This window comes from Mesitornis unicolor, unplaced genomic scaffold (genome assembly GCF_000695765.1).
Source record: "Mesitornis unicolor isolate BGI_N332 unplaced genomic scaffold, ASM69576v1 scaffold16790, whole genome shotgun sequence".
NCBI lineage: Eukaryota > Metazoa > Chordata > Aves > Mesitornithiformes > Mesitornithidae > Mesitornis > Mesitornis unicolor.
Window position 1 is genome coordinate 40,479 of NW_010160480.1, and position 18,342 is coordinate 58,820.

Below are 18,342 nucleotides of genomic sequence, written 5' to 3' on the forward strand. Positions count from 1 at the left end.
GCAGCTCCTTGGGATCAGAACACAGCCTCGGGAACACAGGCTGGGTGCTGGGTGGCCAGGGGCAGCCCTGGGAGCCCGCTGTGTCTTTGCAGTGGGGTCAGCCTGGCCCAGCTGCAGTGACTCCAGTGTGTGCCAGTGTGCCACCTCCTGCCCCAGAGGGGCCATTGCCTGCATCATTTAGTTCTCACACTTCTGGCTACAAAGCAATTAATAGCTGAGGAGTTGAGAAGCCCATAAATGTGTATTAGCTAGTTTTGCTCTATTTATTTGATACTTTAATTAACACAGTTTTGTCCTAAATAGCTCTGTTTGTGGGAGGCTTTGGGGAGGGAGCAGGGTGATGCAGTGAGGATGGGGCATACTGGAGAGGAGCTGTGAGCTGGAGTAGTTGAATCTCCCTGAAACACCAAGGGTTATCCAGTTGCTGTGCAGATTTGTCAGCTGCTTCGAGCAGGAAATTACTTCGTGTCTTGAGAAACCTCCAAGCACCTGTAATGCTGGAAGCACGAGGGAGCTGGTGCCCACGCTGATCTGGGCTTGGGGAGCCAGGGCTGAGCCCCTAGGCAGGTCCGTCCCTCAGTGTGCAGGGGGACGGTGTCCCCTGGGGGCAAGGAGGAGCCCCCTGGTGCGGTGCAGTGGGTCCTCATGCTTGCTTTTGGTGAGCAGCATGTGTGGCACCACATCTTCTTTCTGCCCTTGATGATTTCTTTCCAAAAGTGCTGTGTTGGTAAGGAGTAAAGCACCCACCATCCTATCCCTTGACCACATCTCCCCTGGAGAACTCCTCCTGACTTCCTGTAGGTCCTACCAAAACACACATGGGGTGGGTAAGGTGCAAGAAGGCCCCACACCAGTGGTGTCTGTGGTGCATGGCCATGGGGAAGGGGCTCCTGCCCAGCTCCTCACCTCTGCAGGATGTGAAGTGGCTGCAGGCCCTTGAGAGTGAACTGGGGAGGAACGAGGCGCCCAATTTGGGAGACCTGATGAAAGGACAATCTGGTTTTGCTGAGAGCTGTTGGCTGCCTGGGCCAGAGTGATGCATTGCTCCAGCTCAATAGGACCTTCCTCCCCCCCAACAGCTGTGCAATAGATCACGAGCATATGCAAAAAAATAAACTGCATCAAAGCCACTTGGCAACTTAACTAACCCCATTCATAAATTAATTTCTATTCCTCTTGTAAGGGAGAAATCAGTCATTCCTCAAGGCTATTTGTCTGTATCTGGCCACATCCTTTCATAAATCTTCCCAGTAAGTCTGAACTGGTGATTACTGGATCAAGATGCAAGAATGCTCAGGGGCAGCCCCAGGGCTGCTTTGCCCTGCGCTGAGGCAGGGCTGCGTCTCTGCATCGCCCGCATCCTGTGAAGCTGTGAGAGAGCTGTCAGTTTGCAGCACGGTGCTGCTCTGGGGGTGCATGCAGGTAATTTTGGGCACCACATGGTCATTGTCGGGGCAGTGAAGAGGTAAGATGGTGAGCCCAGGTTGGCTTTTCAAGCCCAGGTTGGCTTTTCCAACCCATCAGACATAAGTCAGCTCTTCCCTGCTGTGTCCATCACCCTGCTCCCTCTTCACAGCAAAAAAAATCACCACCATTTCAGGCTGCCATCTGTTTATTTGGTTGGACTCGGGACTTGCTAAAATGTCTTTCAATGGATGAAGCAAGGCAGAGTAGAAGAGCAGAGCCTGGCAGGCTGCATGGTGAGTGGAAAATAGGTTTTTTTTGGGCTTTCTGGAGTTTGAAGGCCCGATGATGGATGTGCATGCGAGGGACGGTAATGGCTTTGTAAGTATCAAAACACAGAGTAAAAGAATAACTCTGCCTAATAGACTGAGAAATGTGTGTCGGACAGGATCTGCTCCGCTCCGACACGGGCGAGAGCGGCGGCGCTGAATGATGAAGTGCTGCGGGGCTTGGGAGCAGAGGCTCATGTTGCTTTAATGTATTGGAAGCAATGGTATGATTAGTTTTGGGGGAAAAAAATTAGATACTCACTACGAATGTGTTGGAAAAGGCTGCATCTTGCCTCAAAATGGGTCTGGAGGAGACCCACGGTGTTCGCAGTGATGTATCTGAGGGCACGCAGCTGGGCAGGGCTGTCTGTCCCCCTGCCTCCAGGCTCCCCCCTTACTCTCCCCACCCTTGCTTCTGGTGTCCAGACCTACTGACAGAAGTGATGGGTTTATGTGGAAATTTTGTGGGGATAAATATCTGCCTGTCAGCAGCGCTAGGTCAGAGCTTGATTTCTCATGTGCCATTTGGAAATGACATTTCCAAGCAAAATTAGAATTTCCCATTGAGTTTTGTTTTGGTGTGGGTTTTATTTTGGTTTTGTTTTGGTTTGGTTTTGTTGGTTTTTTTGTTTTGTTTTTTTTTTTAACTTGGAAAGGGTTGAGTTTGGGGGCTTTCCTGATTGCCACAGAAATGGAAGATCTGTTCCTCCCCCCATACTTAAAGCGAGGGGTTTTGATGTCCTGTTCCCCACCTGGCTAACCCAGCAGCCAGGATAAGCTGCAAGACGTGTGTGAGATCTTCAGCTGGGCGTGGGATTTACCAAAAGTGGGATGTTTTTTCTTACTTGTGGGGCTTTTTCTTAGGTCACGTGAAATCTCGCCACCCACAACTTCCAGTGCCTGCAGGAACAAGTGAAACTGAGACAGTGGATAAAAAGGGGACGTGGGGGCAGATCGCGGTTTCCTCCCTTCCCATGTGATGTGGTGGCTCTGTCACTCGTTGTGTCTTTTGCTGCAGATTTTGGGTGGCCGCTGGCCATGGCTGGGGTGTATAAGCAGTGTCAAGGCAGCACAGGACCATGCTCTTCTGGACCCTGGATTTTTGTGGATTTTCTTTTTTCAGGATTTTTTCCAGGATTTTTCTGTGGTGGCTCCCAAGGGAGGGGGGAGATGCGGCCAGCGGTGCTGGGAGCTGGTCCCCATGGTCCCTGCACCGCTTGGTGCCTTGCTGGCATGATGGGGTTGATCTTGCAGGGACATCCATGCAGCAATACTGCATGAAAACAGGGGCTGAGCATCTCCAGGGATTTTTTTAAAAGAAATCTCTTTTTTTCAGTGTGTCCAGTTCAACTCCATCGACTGTTGGCCATGCTTTGAAGCAGTGCCTGTTCTGGTGCCACAGCCTGAGGTTTTTGGATCACCTTTCCCTTGCCCATGGGCATTACTGCTGGGCATTTTGAAGTGAAGCTGCTTTTGATTTGATGGCAAGGACTGGGTTTCTTTGTGCCTTGAGACTCAAATCTCCCCTCCCCAAATTCCTGAGAGCTGCTGCCTGCTCCTTCCTTGGCTCGGGGGGAAAACTCCTGTTTAATATGATTTAAAAAAAAAAAAAAGGCAAAACAAAACATATCATTTCCTTGATTTAATGTGAGCCAATTATGGCTCACAGGCTGTTAACTTCATCACCGCTTCTTCCAAGAAAGACCTTGGTAAAATAAACCACCGCGCCGGCGGAGCGGAGCAGTCCGGCTCTGCATGCGACCAGCAAAGCCGCGGCATTTTATCCGCCCCGGCTGGAAAAAAAAAAAGAAAAAGAAAAGCTTAAAACGGCTCTGTCACACACATGCCCGCTAAAATATCCAACCACTTGTTGTACATCTGCTGACGGATACCAACTGGAAAGGAGATTAGGGCTCAGACTCCCGCGCTGGGCTGTCTGCCCCTCCTAATGAGGAACAGATTGGAGCCCTCGCCGGCGCTCGAGCGCGGCACGCTGCCTCCAGCGCCCGGCAAATGGCAAAATCAGGAGGGCTGGGGCGGCTGGCGGATCCCGGGGTGTGGGCCAGTGATATTGAACTGTGCCGGCAGCCAGGCAGAACCAGGGATGGTGCTTGGGTGGGTGCTGTGTGGGGTGCTGGGGAGTCTGCTGTGGGATGCTGTGGTCTGCAGTGGGATGCTGTGGTCTGCAATGATCTGGTGGGGCCCCAGGAGTTGGGAAGGCACCTGAGCTCATGCACGTTTGCAGTAAAAGCTGGCAGGGGGTATCTGGGGATGTTCAGTGGGATGCTGTGCTCCCCCTTGCCTCTGCACTGTCCTGCCCATTGGCCCCCCAGTCGTGGTGGCTCGCATATCTGGAGACAGGATCTGACCCCCCTGACCTGCAGCAGTATGGTGTCCAGCCACAGTGAAATCCCGCATAGGATGCATCACCTCTTGGATGGCATTTCCCAGCTGTTTTGCCTTGGGAAGACAAATGCTTGTGGCATTTAAAAGCACCTCGGGGTGCTGCCTCCGCAGCACGGGGGGCTGCCGTGTTCACCGGCGGCTGCATCACCATCTCCCAAGTTGCTCCGTCCCCTGGCCAGGGGCCAGCGCAGGAATGTTAACATTTTTCTGCAGCTAATTCGGGGCCGTGGGCAGACCCAGTGCTGCCTTCTCCCTCCCCACTGCTGGCACTTGTTTTATTTTATGTTTCTTTTCAGCGGCTGTTGAATTGAAAATTGAGATGTGCCAGGACCTAATTCCAAATAAAAATGCCAGTGGTTTCCCAGAGGGGCCCTTGGTTTAACCTCTGAGGTGGCAGCACCACTCCGGTCTTGCGGCTCGGCCGTGGGGACATTCTCTTTGTCCCCATCTTGAGTTTGGGAGCAATGGCAGAGGGAAACCTGGCTCCTTCCCTTTGGCAAAGCCATTTCCACCAGTGGTGGGATGGGGTGGGTCATAAATTATTTGCCTCGCTGGGATTTTGGGCATTGTAGGGTGCCCTCGTCGAGGAGGATGATGCTCTCTCAGGTCCCGTGGGACTTTCTTGCTGTGCATCACCTGCTGAGACCTGGCCATCACCCCCTCCCCATGGGATAAGGGATGGGGACAAGGCTGTGTTCCAGCTCCAAGAGGAGCAGGATTGCCACAGTGGCCTATAAAAGGCAAAGATGAGCTGGGATTCCCATACAAGGCAGAACGGGAGGCAGCTGCATCCTCGGAGCAGGAGAATAAGGAGCTTTTTATAAGTCCATTTTTGCAGGCACCTTTTAACAAGTTTATCCTGCCGATAGAAAATCTCGTGGATGAAATTCGGAGTGAAAGCAGAGACCTGAAAGCATATTTCTGCTCTGCTGGTGATCTGTTAAAAGGATAATCTTGTTACAGCCACCTGTCAGTCCTGGGGTGAATCTTGGGTATTCCTGGGCAGATATGAATTTATTTTATTGGCATAGCAGTGCTCTGCCCCACGATCCTGAGGTGTCCCCTGACACCCCGGCCCTTGGTTGCTTTCCCATGCAAGGTTTTAGGAAGCGGCACTAAATACTCTCAATTGCCCTTAAACGGAAGGAGCTTTGATTATTTTTGAAGATCAAGATACAGCAGATGGACCAGGATTTTATTCAGAGGCCTTTGGGCCGAGCATTACATGCATTTAAAAAAAAAAGTGTCTTTACACATCTCTGTGGCCTTAAGTTTCTCTGAGTTTTATGAAAATCAGTGGCTGGATAGAAAATACCCAATAATGTGTTCATGCCATGGGGGAAAACTGTTGTAGCCAGCCCATGAATGAGCCAGCCATGTCCTCAGCTCCTCTCCTTCCCAACCAGCTTTGCTGCAGCTCCTCTGGGCCTTTTTCATTGCACTTCTAAACCCCACGTGCCGTGTGTCCCCCCCAGCCCCTGAACTCTCCATCACCCCCTTGGAGCCACCACAGCAGGTAGGACCGGCCCCGACCCCTCGCTCCCAAAATTCATTTCCCCTGGGAAAGCCTCCTAAGCCGCTTACACATCCCCCTGCCCCCGGTCCCTGATGAGCAAGGCCTTGCAGAAGGACAAGATGGGGATAATTTGGGAGAAGAAGCAGGGTTTATATGGGAGAGTGATGGGAGATGCCATCCCTGCTCAGTCCCTGTTTCATTCCAAGGGATCTCTGGTTTTTGGGGAGTGCTCACCTGGGTATCCTGAGCCCCTGGGGCTCTGCCCATGGCTGGAGGAGCTCACGTGAAATGCATTGAAATCGTAAGGAAAGGGAGCACGACAGTGGGGAATCATTTTGTTTGGGTTTCTAAAACGTGCGCGTGAAAACACTGTGTGGTTTTCTGACAAATTTGAAACAGTGCTGCTCAATTCGCTCCAGCGCTGCTACTGTTGATCTAGCAGACTGTAAAGCATTTATTGGAGTTGCTTGAGGCAAACTTAAGCATCTGTGGAATAACAAGTCCAGGAAGTAATTGCATCCACAAGGAAAATATTTTTATGTATAATTCAGTGACCCATTTTATAAACATTGCGGTTCCACCTTGGACTTTTTTTTTCTCCCTTCTTTTTCCTTTTTTTTTTTTTTTTTTTTTCTCCGCAGCCTTCCCTATCCAAGTGTCTGAGGTTAGGGAAATATGCAGGGTTGCATTTGACGGCTCCGTGTTTGGTTGGGGATGGCGCTTAGCGGGAGGTGGGGAGGAAAGCCCCGGCGCTGCGGGGAAGCTGGGGGTCTGGCTCCAGGTTGGCTCCGGAGGTGGCACCACAACAGGGGGGATGCTGGTGTTGGGCACTCCAGAGAAGCAGAGAGACGGCGTGGATTGCTCCCACTGAGCTTGGCAAGCGCCGAGGAATTGTTTCGGGGCAAGGGTTTTTCTTTTCTTCCTCAGCAAACCAGCTTTACGAGAAGCTGAGTCATTTACAGCCTGGGTGGCATTGGGTGGGCACGGGGCCAGGGGGGCTCTGTGCATCGGGATGTGAGGCTCTACGGGTGCCCCCAGTCCTGGTACCCCTGCACAGAGGGGAAAACCTCTGCCAAGTGGCAGCGGGTTCACCGCATGTAGGATTTTTCAATTACTGCGATGTCCAGTTTTGGGGGTTTTTGGGGGGGGTTCCTTTCCATGCAGTATAAATGCATCCCCATGCATTTCTCATTGTTCTTGAACCAGAGGCTCTTCTCACTCTCCTGGCTCAGCACTGGAAGAAGCAGTTGCATGAAGACTTTTTGGAGGGGGCTGGCCCGTCCTGAGCACAGTGGCATGGGAATGGCTACTTTGGGGTCCAGCATTAGATACTGGCATTAAAATAGGTGATAACTTCAAAAACATAGATAGACTCTAACACAACAAAGCTATGAAAGGATAAAGCTGCAAAATACCGTATTAAAATTGCACTTTATTTAAGTGGAGATAATACTGTGGGGTTTTTGTAGGTATGCTGGCACCTTATCCAGGGTAGAGCTGCCCCTCCTGGGGCAGGGAGTGGGATTGATGGCATGGGAGCTCCTCCTCCTCTTGCTTTGCCTGCTACAGGTTTGTGGGAATTTTTACCCCTTGGGGGTTGTGGAATAAAAATTTGACCCAACCTGAACAGTGAAAGGCATGGGCATGCTGTGCCATGAGCCCAGCAGGCACCTTGTGGGTCCCCATCCCACAGGGAAGTGATCGATTTCCCCCCAGTGCCTGTGCTGCTGGGCTGGACCCATCACGAACCCCCAGCTCCTCCTCTTCTGTCCCTCCTCATGCACAAGGCATGGCACAAAGCTGGGCAGTGCTGAAAACTGAGGGGCAAAACTCGAGTTGGAGTTGCCAGATGGAGACTCTCCTGCTTTTCCCATTGCCTCCATCGCCCCAAACCGCTGTCTCTTGAGCACAGACCCCCTGCCCGCAGAGTGGTGATGCCAAGGGCAGCCACAGCCCTGGGGCTGGGCTCCCCTCCAGGAAGGACAAGAAAACAAAACAAAACAGGCCTGGGAGTAAATATTATCTGAATATAAAGGAACGCGATGTTTCTTCATACGGGTCTAGAATTTCTGCCTTTTAACAGCTAACCTTGACTCAGCCAATATCCACAACATGCAGCCCTGGCCAAAATATGCTAGGCCTTAAAGTACCACAACAGCTGTTTTTCTTGCTAAAATATGACATTAAATTTTTTGGATGGCTGGATGCTTCCTTGATGAAAGTGGAATAAGGGACTATTTTTCCTCTCTCTCCCTCTCCCCTCCTCCCGTCTTTCCTCCTTCCATGCAAGGCGATAAAGCCTGAGCCTTTGCAGACATCCCATGCAGTCAATGCACCCACAGGGCTGGAGCTGCACCCTGAGAGAGGGGGCTGATGCTCACTGACACCCCCCTTGTTATTCCTGGATCCCTCCCATGCCCCGGCAGAATCGACACCAGCAGCAGTTACAGCCCTGACATCTTGTTTTGCCAATGGTTTGTAGGATGTCAAAAATGTTCTGCCCTTAAAATGAGGGCACTGCTGAGGGCACTGGGTGGTCCCCAGGTGGGTTTTGCACTTCAGACCATGCAAGAGAGGCATTTTGGGGCTTTTCAAGAGCTCCAGCTGCAGCCAGTGGTGCAGGGCAGGATCCCTGTGGCTGGATCCAGCCAGACTGGTGCTGGTCTCTGTCCCCAAACCAAGCTGTATTTGCAGAAAGCAGCAGTGGCGTGAGCACGTGCTGGCCAGGATTTGCCCTTCTTTGCCCTACAGTGCCAGTGAGGTCCCATGCAGGTTTGCAGCCAGCCACGCGCTGTGGTGGTGCAAACAATGCTGTGGTGGCTTTTGCTTTGGTGGTGCCACCTGGTGCCGCCCAGCACAATGGGTGCCTTTCGAGACAGCACGGGATGGGGTGTCTGTTCCTCTCGCTCCCATCCCATCTCATCCCGTCCTCCAGAAATGCTGCAGATACTCACCCAGCTGCTCCTATGCCCCTGAGAAGAACAAATTCCCTGCTTTCTATGCCTCATCCTCCCCTTCTTTTTCCCTTTTTTAAAGATCAGCCTGATTTTTAATGGGAGATAGAAGAATTTTTAAAAGGCAGGAGGTGGCGACCAAACCAGGACAAGGGTTTCATTGCCCTGAGCCTCCTGCGCTCACTGATTTTGACTAAGACCGAACATCTCATGGGTTGATGCACTGGGAACACTGGTGAGGTGCATCATGACCACACAGTCAGGCCTTGGGGGCTCCAGCCTTGTCTCAATATTACTCGTTGCTCCTCTTATTTATTAAAAATTTCACCGCAGTACCTTATACCTAACACTGTACCCACCAAGCTTGCTGTACGTGTATTTATTTACAGAGACCCATGAGGACTCATGGTGATGGGGAAGCAGCTGGGGGGTGCCCGGTTGGTCCCCGGCGGTACCCGTGTTTGTATAAGGTACGTACGTGTTCCCTTTCCCCGGCCAGTGAGCATGTGGTTGGAATTAGCGGCGCGGCTGCAGGGGGAGCGGGCAGCTGGGTTTCTCCGGAGCGTTTCAGTGCTTAATCTCTGAAGAATGCAGAATGTCTGTCTGGACGCCCCGGCCAAGATCAACTCCGCAGCACAGGGAGGCCAATATAAACGTTCATGTTTTGTGTCACCGAGATTTCATTAGATGTTTTTTATGTAATTGCATAAGTTGAACTACCGTGATGAAAATGCCACAGCGAACAAACGAGATGAATTGTGAAACCTCTCCTTCGAGGAGATGCTGGCCTCCTCCGGATCGTGGCGATCCAGACCCAGCCTTTTCCAAGGCGCTTTTGACCTTTTGGGATAAATAAGCGGCTGTTCGCCCATGTCCACCCCACTCCGGCTCTCACCCTGATGTCAGGGCAAGCTCAGGCCTCTTTAGGCAGCAGGTTTCCTTGCAGCCCGTGCAGAGGGGCTGGCTGGGCCCTTGCTCCGATGGGTTCCCATCCCTTCTCTGACAGCTGGGGGGAGGCGGCAGAGCGGGGGGAAAGGAAGAAAAATCTCTCGTGTTTCTTGGCTGCCTGACGTCCGAGTGCTCCGCAGCATCTGAATGATATCACTGCCCTCTTGGTTTCTCACTTTAGACCCCTGATAGAAGCAGGGAGGGCAAACTGCAGGGCTTGGCTAGTATTTGCAGCTACACTGCGCCCCGTCCCTCTTCTCTGACCCTCTCTGCTAATGATAACAACTTTGTTAATCTGTCCCTTAAAGGCCTGGTATGTTTCTCTGATGATATGGATTAATGCCAATTTGATTGGGCCTTAATCAGTACTTGCTTGGTTTATAGACACGCTCCCTGATGCCAGGCACCTCCATGGGCTGCTGAGCACCAGGACAGGATGGTGCCGCTCCTCCCCAGGGTGCGAGGGCTCAGTAGGACAGCATCCCAACACCCATCCCCTTCCCATCCCAATTCTCCTTGATGGCTCAGCAGCATGGACGCCTATGCAAGACCCATGGGTTTTGCTCCCAGGGGAGGTTTTCCTGCAGATGCACAGCAGGGATGGGGAAGGCGGCTGGTGGCGCAGGAGCTCCAGGTGCTGCATCCCTGCAGTGGGTTCTGTGAGGTGGGCTGGATCGGTCGCCCTTGCCACAGACACATCTGCTGGGCGGGAGTGCCTGGAATTTGGGATATTGTTTTTCTGGCGGCGAGCAGTGGGTGCCAAAAACCTCATAAATTAATCACCTCTGACATGGGTCAGTCCAGCTTCTGGTGTGTGCAAGCTGGGCCCCCCGCGCCACCGAGCGGCGATGGTGCTGCTGCAACATAAAATTTCATTACACAGTGAGGCCGCGTGGGAGAGAATTGGGATTTGGGTGGGCTGGGAGGGGGCAGCTGCTGATGGTGGGGGCCTTGACTGCCGTGCTGCCTTGGTACAGCTGGCTGCAGGGAATGTGGTGGCACCACCCTTGCCAAATGCGTGTACCTGGTGATGCGGCAACCTGACAGTGCTCATCACCTGGCTGGGCTGCTGGCTTTTAGGAGATAGGAACATATTTAGGATTTGTGCAGCTCCTGACGCAGCAAGATCCTTGGCCAGGGACTGCTGGAGTGGCAGTGGGCATGCAGAGCCCAGGGGAGGATGCAGGGGATGGGATGTGCAGGACACAGCAGCAGCAGCAGCTGCAGGAGGTCATGGGCACCACTGCAGTCACTCACCCCAGTCCCTGCAGGCAGGTGTTTGCTGTCAGGGGGACTCGGGGCTGGATGTCCATCCTCTGCATACTGGTGAGCCTGGGGCTGGGCCGGTGGGATGACACTGGTGTACAACCTCTCTTTCCCCTTCCCATGATGAGCAACATCATGGACCTGCCATAGCGATGCTTTGCTTTGTGGAGGTATGATCAGTCCCGTCTCTTTGCTGGCTAACCAAACCCAAGGCAAGGCAGGCTGAGCCCACACCTCGCCAGGCTCCTGTTGCCCTTAGGGAGAGGATGAGGGCGCCCTGGGTCTGTGCTGATACAGGGTGGCAGTCCCTGGCCCTGGAAGAGTTCCTGGTGCTCTCAGCGCTCTCTAGAGAGGGGACGGTGAAGGGCTTTGTTTAGCCACTGCTGGGGTTTCTGCACTGCTGGGAAAGGAAGGGGATTTTTCTGTTTTTAATGAATCTGCTTACTGTCTGCCTCCTCCCCATTTTATTTCCTCTCCCCTCTCTTTTGCTGCTTCACTCCCCAGTAGCTGCCAGCATCCCTCCCTCTGTCAGCAGCAGCATTTGCTTTACCTTCTCTAGTCTTTCTTGGGACCATTTCTGCTCAGAAAAGGAGAAAGAGGGAAGCGGAGCAGGAAGCAAAGCTTGGAGGAAAGGGTCCCACCGGGGTCTTTGAGAGCATCACAGGCTATGTTTTCACCTTACATTGACCAAGGTGGTGCAGGGCAGGAGGTATTCAGACACACAGCAAGTGCTGTGATCTGCATTTGGGATCTGAGCGAATCTTATCAGTATGATGCAGCAGCCTCCCTCCATCCCTCCTGTCTTCTCTGCTTGCTTGCTCTCCTTCTCTAGTCCCACCACTTTTTTTTGGTCCAGACATAATTAATATAAACCTAATGCTTTGTGCACAGCTGCTGGCATCCTGAAACCATTTTGTGTGTGGTCTTTTCTTTAGTCCGGACAGAGATGGAGCAAAGCTCTGAGCACTACCCCAGACCTGCCTGGGTAGAGAGCAGCATCTATTGCACAAGAGGCACCTTGAGTTTCCCCATTCCCCTCATGGGATGAAGTTATGTGATGGCTGGTTAAACTGATTTAAATAAAACCATAGAGCTGCCCAAAAGCTTCCATCTTCCAAATCTAGCCAAACCCAGGCTCACATTTTCTTGCTGGTTGAAGGAGATTTGCTTAACTGAAACCCCAAATATCTGCCTCATTTTCGTGGCTGCCTCCACACGTCTTGGTTCCCCTGGGGCTGGATGCTAAATGTACCAAAGCGGCTGCGGGAAGGACGTCCTCGTGCTGTGTCTGGGAAACAGCAAGATCTTGTGATTCATTTTTTTCCAGCCAAAAGGCCTATTTCTGATCACTGCTATCACCTGGTATTGCCACGGGATCTTTAGGGCACGAGGTGCGCCGGTAGCATCTGGATATGCTGGGAGAGCTGCAAAGTACCAAGGGATGCTTGGCTTCAAAAATTCCCTCTTTTTGGGCCAAAAATCCCACGAGGGCAGTGAACATGATCCTGCCGTGGTGCAATGAGGGCAGTGGAGCCCCTGGGCCCTGCGGTGAGTCAGTGGCTGAGCATTTTGCAAACGTTTAAGCTAAATGGGAAGCATCTGACGGCCCTGCCGTGGACATGCTTTGGATTCCAGGGCGATTAGGATGCTACAGATGCCTGGGCGAGAAGGTGACCTGGGTGGTGTTTCTGGGTGTGACCGCTCTTACATTTCTGCCCAAAAACTGGGTAATATCTTGAGGTGGTTTCTTCTGTGGTGGCTCTGAGCAAAGAGCTGAGTAGAAACCCCACGTGCAGTGCAACAGTCACCCTTTAGGGACAATATTTGCAATTTACTTTTCCCTTCCTCGAACAAAGGCACCGGTTTGGAGAGCACATGCATGTGTCCACACAATATTTTAGTGAAAAAAATATAAAAATCTGACTTTGTGAAAGAGTAGTTTCTGTGGAAAACTTTCAAGCAGCCCATGGTGGGATGCCTGGATATGCTTGGGTATCCAGGGTGGGCAATTTCTGCTGTCAGCCCTCGGTCAAGTGATGCTCACAGGAGAGGGGAAGGGCTCTGACTTGCCGAGAAGTCACCCCCTGCTCCCCCATCCCCGCACCCGGCCCCACTCCAGGATGCTCTGAGGCCGTGGGGCTGGTGAGCACCAGAAAATGAATTGTCTGCACTGCGTGTCCCGCAGCTCCTGGGTGATGACAATTTTTAATGAGTGAGAGGTTGAAAAATAGTGAGTGAGAGTTTTTTAAAGGTCACCTTGGCCAAGGAGGCAAAAATTCTTCCTTGTGCAAGTGAGATGCTTTAGGAACTGCCTTAAAATTAATCCAAAACATGAGCCCAGCTCCAAATGAGTGGGACTTGGCAAGACGGCGGGACACATTATCTTTAAATATAGGCAGGCATCCCGGAGGGTTTCTGCTGGTTTTCCTGGTCACTTCTTATTCCTCCATCTCCCCCTCTGCTCCCCCTCTCCTTGCATAATTCTCCCTGTTTTAGTACCTCTTGCCACATTTTGGGTAGCTGTTTGTTTATTGGTATGAAGTCTCCCCACACTAGGCATGGTTGCGACACTGCGAGAGCTTTTGTGGTGGGACATTTTGCTCACGGTGGCGCTGCCCAGGCGGCTGCGGCTCTCAAGGGATGGCAAAGGGTTTTCAAAGGTGCAAACGCCTCTGGCTTGGGGGCTTTGATGAACCCCAATCTGTGCAAAATTGGGGTGAGACCTTGTGTGGTTCTGAGCCACTGTGCAGTCACCCAAGTGAGTCCTCACTGGCCAGTGCAGGGACTTGGTTTAGGCTGGGAAGGAGAAGAAAGTCCCTTAGCACCAAAGCCAGGAGGCTCAGGACCTTTTGAGGCTGTGAAGAGAGCTTCTGGACATGCCTGGACATGCAAAGACACATCTGGAGATGCAAAGGCACATCTGTCTTTAATCTTTCCCTCTGTAACTGAGACCAGGGCCGGGCAGATCCGTGCAAACCCTCACCCCATGCTGCAGGTACGTGTGCTATGGGTTTGGAGGGCCTTGGCAATGTGGTGGTGCTAGACCAGTCAGAGCCACATGTTCCTGCAAATGCAGCTTCCTATTGACTTGTTAAACATTTGCTATTTATCAGATTTTGCTTTTAAACTGTCTGTAACAGTCTGGGAGAAGTTGTGTCAAAATCCCTTCCAGATGTGAAGGTGCTACCTGATACTTTGGTTATAACCTGGACTCTCGCTCCTGCTCCATTCAGATTAGCTCAACTACTGTGAAAATGAAAATGCAAATAAAGGCATAGAAAGAGAGAGGAGACACATGTAAAACTTCCCTCAAACCTTCCCTTTTACAGGCAAAACAGATCCTGCCTTTATAAGGAGATTGTGAGCTTTATCAGTGAACGTTTGCTTTGTTGGAAAGCCCCAGGTGAGCAGGAAGAGCAGCCACCCACCTCTGCTGGTCCGCAGGGGTGTTTTTTTAAAGCATTATTGACTTTTTTTCCCCATTGAAATAAAGTTTCTTTGGGTCTAGGGCTTCCAGACACATCAGCTCGTTTTATGAGCATCAGATGATGTGTGCAGTTGGAAACCCGAGCGGTTCCCTTGCACTGGGAGCACATGGATCAGATAACGATGGTTCATTAAATGCTCACTGAAAGGCTCTTGCAAAGTCGGGAACTTTTCTTAGTGCTCTGCAGATGCGCTGCCCTGTCCATTTCCAGAAGAAGCTTTAGGGCCACAAGATATTCCCAGATTAAAACAACTCCTCTCGCTCCATGGTATCTGTCAGATCGTATACGGCCCCAGCCAGCTCCCATTGTAGCGAGGGAGGGTTTTTCCACTGACTTTAAGAGGTGCTGGAGCGGGGCCATGCTCTGTGTAATGCGGATCCGGGAGTGTGCGTGATGCACTGCATGATGACAGAATTTCTGGGAGATTGGCCTAAACCAAAAACCTTGGGCCGCCACTCCTTGGGACCATTCCGTTGAAGGAGCGGGGAGGCTGGAGACATCGAACCTGGACCTGGAGCAGGCTTTTGCAGCTGTGAAAGCATCCCGGGAAGAGCCAAGTGAGCCCGGCTGCTCTGCATCTGCCCTTCCTCGGATCAGGGAGTCAGCGCTGGGGTTTGGTCTCTTGGGTCGAGTCCACCATCCGCATCCGTCTGCGGCACTGCCGGGGGGAGCGGACACCTGCGAGTGTGTGGGGGCTCCCTGCCCGACTCCGCTGGGAGCCAAGCGGCTCAATCTGTCTGCGGCGCCATGGCCGAGCTCCTTCGTGCCCTGAAAATACCCCGAACAGTGCTGCAAAGGGGCTGCCCTGCCCATGCCAGCTAGGCTGGGAAGTTTGGTTGGAAATCTTGTTGAAAGGCTGAGAGGAAAGAGGAGGAGATGAGAAACATGCTGGGATGTTGCATGGTGCTGTTTTAAGCAAATCCCTGATGCATTGCTGGTTTTTTCTCTTGCTGGTGCTGGGTTAGGCTGCTTTGCACCCACACAAGGGGTACCACAGTACTGACTCCTGCGGTTGCATCTGCTCTAACTCCATCCTGAGCTGCTGCAGAAAGGTGCCCCCTGACTCCTCTGAAGTGTATGAGATCTCTGTGCAACCTAAACTAGTAAGTATTTGTGCTGGGATAGCAGGAGCGAAGCTGAGAGTTACCAAGTGGTCCTGGATAGGTGCTTCAGTTGCTCCATCTCCCTTTTTTCCAGGGCCACAGATGAGGGCGGTTTCTCGTGGGGCTGTGCAGGACATTGGTGGTGACTCTCCTTTGCCCCTCCAGAGCTGGTGTCTCCCTGCTACAGGGCACGGACATCACCTACACATCAGAACTGGAGGCCGATGGAGGAACTCAGAGCAAGACCTCTCCCTAGGGCTCCCCACTGAGCTCCTGCCTCTAGCTGCACAAAAAAAATCACCAGTTTTAAGTTTCCAGAGGAATCAGGTTTCTTTGGTCCACCCTGGAAGTCCTGGTGGATGCATCTCCTTGGGTTGTCCATCACCACTTCCGATGAGCAGGATCTGCCTCAGACTGGAGCAATAGCACTTTCTGAAATGGGATAGCTTAACCATGGCCTAAAGGGCATAAAAATGGTTAGAAAGAAAACCTTGGCCCTGCGGTGTGTGAGAAAACCTGGCAGGGGTGTCTGGTCTGGCTCCCAGCTCGAACATGCGTGGAGGAACAGCAGAGCAAGGGTGAGGAGGGAAGAGCAGCACGCGGAAAAAATCCCAAGGCTGTCTTTCAAAATCAGACGGTGATAAGGCAGTTTCTGGAGTGCCCCATACAGCTGACAGCAGAAACCAGGCTTTTATGTTGTAGTCTGGCTAGTTTTTCAGTTTCTGCAGCCAAAGGGATCTGGATAAAGTTTGCCTGGAAGATTAGCTGGCACGGAGCCTGACTAGACATCTCTGGAAGCCTCCCCGCAAGCAGGACTAGGTCCTAATTCCCCTCTTGTCCCAGCCCAGCCATAGACGAGTGTAGGAGAATGAGTGTTTTGTGGATTTTCAGCTGCACCACCCTGAATCCCCATCATTGTTCACTGGCCACTGCTGCAAGAACCCCCATGAGGCTGAACCTAGGGCCAGCCCTCTTCCCCCCAGCACAGTGGGTACCCACTGGGGATCTGGGATGTTGGGGAGGGTGCAGAGGAAAACAAGGTCCCAGGGGATCCCTGCTGCTGTGGCCCTTGAGCGTGGTGAAGGCGATGCCCTGCATCCCAAGGGTTGGGATGGGAGCACCAAAGCTCGGCACTGGCACCCAGCTGTTTTGGGTCTTCATCAGCCGTCCCCTGGGGACAAGCGTCCTTCTTGTGGTCTATCCTGACACCAAAACCGAGTGGGGGAATGGGGTACATGTGAGCCCTCTGAGCAGGAAGGGCCTCCCCCAGTGCCACCACTGGTTCAGCACTGGCTGCAGGGTCTGATCACATCTGAGCCTCCAGCTCTGGGGCAGAGCTCGCAGGGGATGGAGGTGCAGGAAGAGAAGCCATGCGATGCTTCCCATGCTGCAGCCCAGACACAAAGCAAACAGGATTTTGTGCCCAGAGAGGCATCGTGGAGCAGGCGGGAGGATGGCAGGGTCCTGCCCTTGTCCCTGCTCTCTGCTGCTGTACTGGTAGCAGATGCTGATGCCTCCAGAGCAGAAAGCCTGGTCCCTCCCCTCTCATTCCTTTTTTCCTTTTTTTCTTTCTCTTTTTCTTCCCCCCACCGGCTGATCTTAAAAAAAGCCCGGGCGGTTTGGGCTTCGTGAAACCCAAATGCCTTTTGCAGCGTCAAGCCCGGATCCCATAAGTAATATCCCAGCATTCGAGAATAAGACAGTATATGAAGTAGATGGGGAGCTATAAAGACGCTTTAAAAGGGGCAATAAAAGTTTTGGGTTTCATATCGTCTTACCAAAGAAGAGAATAACAGAGAAGCAGGAAATTTCAGTAGCAGACATGACAAAGGTCACAGCACTCAGACTGCACCTTAGACAAAAACACCTACTCTTATGAAAACAGCAAGAATTTTTGGCAGGGGCTCAAGAGCTCTTACAGGCAAAGCTCTCGGCAGCGCTAAAAGGTTACAAGAGACTGTTTTGTCTACGTTGCTGTAAATGTTTATAATATTTCCCTGCATTTGCATTGCAGGGGATATCCTGTCCCTGTGATAGCGAATTCAGCCCCTGCACCTTTCTCCTGGGTGTTGGGGTGCCCGGTCCTGCTCTAGCGGGTGCTGGTGCTGTGGAAGGGACCCTGTGGATGTGCCCAGCCACGTTTCGGGCCCCGAGGGTGGGTGCTGGTCTCACACTGGGTGCAAAGAGATGGATGGTTTGCACAGTCAGAGCAGTGCCCTGGCACTGGTAGGGAGAGGGGAAAAAGGAAGCCTTGCCTGGGATTTTATTGTATGCAGTGCACTTTTGGTTTCGGTTTTTTTTTTTGGTGTAACACCTGGATGCATGGCAGGTGGGAGCAGGAGCTTTCATTTACTCAGCTGGGCCTTAGCTAATGTACCATCCTTTTTGCATGGGGTTTGCCAACCTTTTTTTCCACTCGCTCAGGTGTTGCAGTTTCCCAGTGCCTCTCCTCCCATCGCCTCACCAACACAAGGCTTTCCCTGTGCTCTCGCTGACCATGAGCTGTGTGATTTGCTGTGGGGTTATGCTTGTTTGAAGGGCCGAGCAGTCACAAAATGGGTCAGGGAGGATCAGGAGGCCCTTCTTGCACCCAGCTCTGAATTAAATTTGAAGCACTTGGGGCTGTTTTTTGGGAATGTCCTGAGCAGTCCTCGCATGGCAAAGCACTCCAGTAGCGTGCAAGCAATGGGGAAAAGTATTGCACACAAACCCTTGGAGCATCTTGCAAAACATCCTGGGGGTGGATGCTCACAAGCCCTGGTGAGCTGTGTTAATTTAGGTCCTGGTGAGCCCTTTGAAAGCTCTTTGCGAGCACTGCCTCTGCATGCAGCTGCATGGGCTGTGCCACTGCTTGCCAGTGACTCTTGGATGCTTGGGGGTTCATAATTCATTTATATTTTTGTTGGAAGCTCATTCAGCTTTGGTTGT